General features: G+C 39.7%; 1 long non-coding RNA gene across 1 annotated transcript; it reads right to left on the reverse strand.

The window, feature by feature from the left end:
- Positions 1-2,787: 2,787 nt before the first annotated feature.
- LOC120854450 lies at positions 2,788-7,985 on the reverse strand. The gene is made up of 3 exons (XR_005718991.1): positions 7,875-7,985; positions 3,169-3,281; positions 2,788-3,014 (listed from the first exon to the last, which is right to left on the reverse strand). It is a non-coding gene; the product is annotated as an uncharacterized LOC120854450 (long non-coding RNA).
- Between the last annotated feature and the right edge of the window lie 205 nt (positions 7,986-8,190).

The raw sequence follows: 8,190 nt of genomic DNA on the forward strand, positions 1-8,190 counted from the left end.
CTTCTCCACCCAAAAGACCATCCATTTTCCTCCTTGAGATTAATTGACCCCTATGGAACCTGGGCAACCACCATCTTTAGAAGCAAGTAACTAATGCCTCAATAATGTTGACTGTAAAAACAACAAAGCAAAATGATGTATGGCAGATACAACTTTAACTCATCAACTTATATTTAACTTGCATTCACTTTACACCTGGCTTTCTCCCAGCTATTGAGGAAAACTTATTTTTTTCCTTAAAGATAGGATTTATTAGAAGTATCTCATTGCCATTCCCTCTATTATTTACTTCTGAATTCAGTTCACTATGTTTCTAGGAATCATAAAATGAATAACATTAGTTAGCAGACTTTACAGCTTTCCCATGTATCATTCCTTCTTTCTTGTCAGAGCTATATGATATTTTGAGAAGTAATCATTAAGTTTCCCACGTTAGAAAATTTTAAACTAAAGCCACGGTATATGAAAACAAGGGCCCCAGATCACATTAATTAGGAAAGGAAAGGGTTAACATAACCCGAGTTTTCTAACTCCAGAGACTAAAATTCATCTAAGAGAATGTGGAGAGTTGAGTTTCTCTAAAATAACAGAGAATAAGTCAGACCAGCAATTCACTCATAAGGAAAGCAAAAAAAAAAATTCTGTTTCTAGGGAAAGAGCTGGAGATAATTCATTTAACAAATATTTATTAAACCAATTTTGTGTGTCTAGCTATTTTTTCATTGCCCACCAGTCTTGAGCTGACATCTTTGACAGACTTTTTATAAAGTCAAGTCCACAGACCATTTGCTCAGAAATACCCTTGAAGCCTGTAAAAAAAAAAAAAAAAAATGCCTGTTGAGTCAGAACCCATGGGGGTAGTGGGTAGAGAGTATGCACTTCATACATATTCTAGGTAACATGTATTCTGGATGGTAAAGCTTGGAAAATCCTGGTTTACAAATCTTGACTCAGATTCTCAGATAACTTGAATTGATACTTTTCTTATTTTGAGGAAACAAGCTAAATACTGCCAGAGAAATGAGTATCACTTTCTCTCTCAGTTATTAGCTTTGAAATAACATTTTCCCTCAAGTAAACTTTCTCCTAAGCAATGAAAATGGTAGGGACTGATAATTCAAAATCACAGAATCAGGTTGCTAAGTACAGGAATACTTGGCTGTGTTTGCTAGATAAATCTATGAGGGTGGCCCAACTGTGAGACTTTTTTTTTTCTTTGGCAGCAATCCCATCAGTTTGTCTGACTAAAGTTTGTGCTTATGTTTTAATGACTCATCTTCTCATGCACTATCCCATCAATTGCTTGGCAGAATTGCTGCTAGTTTGGAACATTGCATGTCATGGGGCAGGTATTAGATTCTGTGTATGTCTATTTCAAGATGAGCAGATACAAATGTCTAAACTCTTTGCTCTTTTACAGACCTCTCAAGATGACCTAGTTTTCTCAACATCTTACATTTAGAATCAGAACTCAAGACTTCATATTCTTTAATATCAATTTTAACCTTTAAAACCACCATAGAAATAAGTGGTTCAGGAACAAGTATTGACAGAGATTCAGAGTGACAAAATTCTGTGTACATCAAGAACGGAAGACAAGGAACGCTTTCATTGTTAAGCTTGTGATTCTCTGACCTGTGAATCCTGGAAACCAAGGATCCATTTCCACTGGGTATGAGACCTTAAGTCCCATGTAGGGAAAACAAAGTAAGAAGAACTTGGGCAAAGAACTCAGTAAGTGGAGTTTCCCTGGCAATACAGTGGTTAAGACTCCACATTCAATTCAGGGGGCACAGTGTTGATCCCTGGTCAGAGAACTAAAATCCTGCATACCACATTCCCCACCACCCAGAAAGAACTCACTAAGAATGTAAAAATGCCAGGTTCTTCCAGTCAGTCTGAGACAGAACTACCAGACCGTTTAACAATTGTTTGGTAATATAAGTAATCTTAAGGGTCCCTTTTGCAATATGAAATATGGCCTCTTTTCCATGTCAGAGTCCTAGTTAAACATCAACCAACCTTTTCACTGTTTGAGGTGGGAGGCAAGTTTAGAAGAAAGGGCTGGAAAAGGAAATAAAAAAGAGTTTCCCAACCCACAGGTTGCAGAATCTTTTAGGGGAAGAAAAAAGAACACTTTCTAAAGTTCTATGTTAAATGCCAGAAATTTACACTATATTCTGCTATAGCTGAAAGCAAGTATATGTAATCTAAAGCTTCTGAACCTTGCTTTTGACATTGAAGTCAAGTAATTCTTAGTTGCAGAAGGCTGTCCTGTATAATGTGGGATGTTTAGTAGCATCTCTGATCTCCACTCATTAAATCCCAGAAACTCTCCCCCTTTGTGACAGGAAAAAAAGGTCTCCAGATATTTCCAAATGTCCCCTTATTTTTGTGGTTCAGTCGCTAAGTCATGTCCAAATAGTTGCAACCCCATATTCTTTATCCTTGTGACACATGCTTTTCCTGTGTCTTTTCCTGCACTACCCTTTCTTTTGTTGATTTCAGTCACTCAGTCTTGTCCGACTCTTTGTGATCCATGGACTACAGCATGCCAGGCTTCCCTGTCCTTCACCATCTCCTGGAGTTTGCTCAAACTCATTTCCATTGAGTCAGTGATGCCATCCAACCATGTCATCCTCTGTCTCCCACTCCTCCTCCTGCCTTCACTCTTTTCCAGCATCAGCATCTTTTCCAATGAGTTGGCTCTTTGCATCAGAAAGTGAAGTCACTTAGGCGTGTCCAACTCTTTGCGACCCCATGGATGGTGGCCTGCCAGGCTTCTCCATCCATGGGATTTTCCAGGCAAGAATAGTGGAGTCAGTTGCCATTTCCTTCTCCAGAGAACCACTGGACAAACTGGACCAGGTCTTTTACATGGGTCACCTTCCATGTATGAGGTGTTACCCAGTCTCTAACCAGGCCACACCCCCCCACAAGGGGTAACTGCTGTGATTCATCACTGTCAGTTCAGTCTTCAACCCTCTGGGGCTCCAGCCAGTGTCCTCTTCACACTGTATTAGAGATGAAAACTCTTTACTACAAGGTCGATGCAGGGCAAGCTATTGCTACATCTCAACACAAAACAGGAAGCAAATTAATATTGAATACTCAATATCAACTTTAAATTAAATGCAATTAAATACATTGACCAACTCTGTGACTCACAAGCTTCCTCCTGCCGTGGTTTGAGCTTCCTCTTCTCTCCTGATAGTCCTTCTCTGGCTCACTCTTGTCTCCTGATCCAATTGGTAAGTTGCTCCCAACTTTGCTTCTTACCACTATATAAAGAGTATGAATTAGTCAATACAGCTCCAGATTGCTTTCAGAGTTATGCTTGCATCTTATGGTTATTTTACTTTTCTATTTAGTGAACTAAGGTTATCACACTGGGATTCTATATTTTAGAACTTTGAAGTCCCAAATGTTCCCTTATTGGTGCTTCATTGGGGTCTAAATTGTATATTTGGAATAAAGTCACAAGAAAGCTTTATCTCAGATAAACTCACAATTCAGTCAAAAAATATATGCATATGTATATACATATACATATCAGTGATCAGTGAAAGTTACTCAGTTGTGTCCGACTCTTTGCAACCCCATGGGCCACAGCCTGCCAGGCTCTGCTGTCCATGGAATTCTCCAAACCAGAATACTGGAGTGGGTAGCTGTTCCCTTCTGAAGAGGATCTTCCCAACCGAGGAATCAAACCCAGGTCTCCCGCATTGCAGGTAGATTCTTTATCATCTGAGCCATCAGGGAAGCCCATATATACATATAGATACATATATGTGTGTGTATATATATATCTACACAAATTATATCACATGTGTAATATATGGGGCTTCTCAGGTGGCTCAGTGGCAAAAAATCTGCCTGCCAATGCAGAATCCACAGACCACACAGTTTCAGTCCCTGGGTCAAGAAGACTCCCTAGAGCAGGAAATGGCAATCCACTCCAGTATTTTTGCCTGGATAATGCCATGGAGAGAAGAGTCTGGCAGACTACATTGCATGGAACCTCAAAGACCCACAAACACAACTGACACAGCTGAGCTATTGAGCATTCACACACCCAAGGTATATATGAATATGTAAGTATATACAATTTTATAGAACTAATAATATTTTTGCATGTATACTTCATGACAGCTACCCCTTTGCTCTTGTGACATGGAACAATCTGTTGTCTGAATGACTTCAAGTCAGAAAAAACTACACCAATAAATATCCCATAGGGTATATATTCCTCATGGAAATAATCCAGAATCCTCAATGTTCAAGAAAAGAACCCAAGTCTTCATGCAGTATCTAGCAGTGGAGTCAAGAATGAATCTTAAGAATTGCACTGAGTGGGGTGATTTTAGGCAACTTGTTAAGTACTGAAGTCTTTGGTGCTTCTACTCCTATTTTTCTGCTGTGGGTCTCCCTTCTTTGTCTTTATGTGAGAAGACAAGCTTGCCTTCCCCTTTTACTCCCAGTGTCTCCATCCTCTCTACCTGCAGGATCTTACAAGAATACAGCAAGACTGACTACTGGGTATTTACCTTTTTAAATATTCTTATTTATTTACTTGGCTGCACCAAGTCTTGGTTGCGGTGCACACGATTTTCAACCTTCGTTGTGGCACGCAGATTCTTTTAGTTGGGGCATGTGAAATCTTTTTATTTGCAGCATGTGGAATCTAGTGTCTCTACCAGTGGTCAAACCTGGGCCCCCTGCATTGGGAGCACAGAGTCTTAGCCACTGGACTTCCAGGAAAGTCCTTGGCCATTTACCTTTAAGCCAGAGCTTCCTGTCCTCAAACTTGGGAATGGTACATCCAGAAGTCTTCAGTATCTCCCCATCTGCATGCCCTATAGCCTCCAAAATTAACTCCTTGAAGAACTTTCTGACCATACATCTTCTACTGCTTCCATCCCATAATGCGCATCACCAAAAATCAGTGAAAGCTTGTCAAGATGAATTTTACATAGTTTATGTAATGAAATCAATAAGTAAACCAGCTGAGTCCCCCGCATCCTCTGGATATTCTCACAGTTCACCCCTTTCCCATAGGAGGCTTTTTGCTGTGGTGCAAATTGCTACAACTGTTTTTCCCACACTCCAAGGTTGTCTTCCTTAATTCACCATCCACACACTGCCAAATAGTGAACAAAAAATAAAAATATATCTTTCCTTTCCCTCAACCCTTCAATAACTTGTACATGACTTGGTAGGCTTGTTTCCCCCATGGCCAGTCATATGCTCTGTGGGCAAGTTGGATATAACACACTTCTCTTCTTGGCTTAACCATAGCAGTGCAGAGCTAAGGCAAGAGGCCGTGTTATGCTACCTCTAATAGTATAAAAGGGAAAGGAGAAATACTCTTTTAACAAGACGTTTCACACACTTTTTCTAAGAATCAGTCACTCTTGGCCAGATAAAAGATGCTGGAAATGGAGGGAAATGAGTAAACTGGTATTTCTTTAACTCTTCTCCTTGAAGAGATTCATAGCTACAGGGTGTGGAACATCTCAGATCAGAGCAAGGATGGAAATGGTGAGGAGAGGAGACCATAGAAGAGACAGACCCTTTTGAAGGAATTACTGGAGGGTAGAAAATTAGGGCCTGCTTCAAGATCCAAGCAGTGGATCTCAAGAAGATCTCTGAGATATTCTGACTCCCTCCCACAGAACATTCAATCTAGTCCATGGCTGAAAATCCATACTCTGTTGTCAATGGTACTCTATGTGTGAAAGACACACAGAGTATCTTTTGAGGAAGAGGGAATGGTGAGATGTCATTCTACACTATCAAGGATAAAGAAAAGGGTGACACAGTTTTGAAAATATTTAAGAATCGTAAGATGTATTTGAAAAGCTTTTCAGGGACTTCCCTTGGGGCCCAGTGGTTAAGACTTCACCTTCCAGTGCAGGGGCTGGGAATTTGATGACCAGGTGGGGAATTAGATTCCACGTGCCTTGCAGCCAAAAAATCAAACCATTAAACAGAAGCAATATTGTAACAAAGTCATTAAAGATTTTTTAAATGGTCATAGTTTTTAGTTCTGACTCCTGCTGCTCAACACTTCTGTGACTGTCAATATATCCTGAACTCCCTCTCTCCAGGCCATTATCTGTGCTTTTGCTTGTGTATCCACTTGTACAAAATGTCCTGTGTTTCACTGCTCTAACCTGTACTGCTAAATCTACTCATCTTTTAAGACTCTGCTGACATGAAGTTATGTCACATCTTGTCTCAGGTTCAATTCAGTATTTTACATTATTCATACCTCAATAAAGACACAAATTGTAATATAATTGCAACTGGATATATTTATCCCATCCACTAAGTTACGAATAGATCAAATAACTAAATACTATTTATTTTTCAACCATCTCCTCCTGGCCTGTGTGCTCAGTTGTGACCCACTCTTTGTGACCCCATGGACTATAGCCCTCAGGGTTCTTTGCCCATTGAATTTCCCAGGCAAGAATACAGGAGTGGGTTGCCATTTCCTCCTCCAGGCCATCTTCCCGACCCAGGGATCGAATGTGCATCAGCAGGCGGATCTTTTACCACTGAGCAACCTGGGAAGGCGCTAACTTCTCCAGGACCCACTAGTTATTCAGTATTTATTGAAAAAAATACTCCTAATATGCATTTTGGTTGCTTTTCTTAATATAAATAAATGATAGTTTCTTTTCTTTATCAACTAAGTTTAACTTTTTGGTGTCATAGCAGGGAAAGCTTTTCTGGCACCCCTAAAGTGTCACCATGATACAGATCCATGGTTGGAAAGTAGAGTTCTGGAAACTTCAAGTGTTCTTCAAGAGACATTGACTCTCTAGCTGAAGCCAGGTCATCCTGAGACGCTCGTGATTCCCTGGAACATCTGCCAAAAGTACACCTGAAACTGGATTTTTGCCACAATTGCATCATGTGGTTTCTTGGGTATGATTTAAATCTTTGATATACTAAGGGTGAGTCAAGTGTAAGTAACATGAAATGTGGATGACTTCACGGAAGCATTTGTTCCCAACGTCTTTGCTCTGACAAACTACAAACCTCAGCAGAACTAAGTTATTTATGTGAAAAATATAACTTCTAGTTCATAGTAACAGTGACTTTTTTCTGTTTCTTTGTATAAGAAATTTATTTGTAAACTTTCTAATAACTTAGCCCTGACACTACTTTTTTCCCTAAATTATATCATGAGCCCTTGAAGGTCAGTTATCAAATTTCACTTAAATACTTAAATATGGGATATATTGGATTATGTTTTTTATACACTGGTGAATATCAACTATTATATTAAAGTTGATCCAGTCCTATTCATCAGCTGCCTTATTGTGGGTTGAAGGTTTTTGTGGAAGAGATCATGAATCCATGAACAGAGCAAGCAATCTATATAATCCATCCTCATATCATTTGAAAATTTATAACTTAATAAATAGAAATCTAGTTTAAAACATTGGAAGGGAGATCAAAATGAGAATTTCCCAAGTGAAATTCAGTCATGACATTAGGGCTTCCCAGGTGGGGCGAGTAAAGAATCTGTCTGCCAATGCAGGAGATTCAAGATATGTGGGTTTGATCCCTGGGATCAAGATGTGGAAGATCTCCTGGAGTAGTAAGTGACCACCCACTCCAGTATTCTTGCATGGAAAATTCCATGGACAGAGGAACCTGGCAGGCCACTAACCATGGGGCCACAAAGAGTCAGACACAACTGAGCAACTCAGCACACACATTAGGGTAAAAGGAAAAACAAAGTTGATCACAAACTCACTCTGCTTTGATTCTCAAATACCAACTTTGAGGATTTTTCTGAAAGGCCTTGACAACATTACAACTGACGTGTTTACAACATTATAATTTGCATGACTCACGTGTTCACTCAAGCTCATTCGTACTGTGTAGCAGGTCGTTTCCCAGGAGCTGAGAATGCAACAGGGAACAAAACGGACAGGTGCCCGTGGAGTCTGAACTCTATTATGGAGCATCAGAGAAATAAATAAAGATTTCTTGCAAGTGCATTTAAGAAAAGAAACACAGTGATACATAGAGTATGACTCAGAGCAGAAAGAAAGGACTGCACATCACCCAAGATTCTGAAAAGACCAAGAAGGTGACTTCTGAGCTCAGATCTGAAACCTGTACAAGCAACAGTTGCTCAAATGCATTTCAAGAAGAGGAAACAGCAAA

This window comes from Oryx dammah, unplaced genomic scaffold (assembly GCF_014754425.2).
Source record: "Oryx dammah isolate SB20612 unplaced genomic scaffold, SCBI_Odam_1.1 HiC_scaffold_27, whole genome shotgun sequence".
NCBI classification, from domain to species: Eukaryota; Metazoa; Chordata; class Mammalia; order Artiodactyla; family Bovidae; genus Oryx; species Oryx dammah.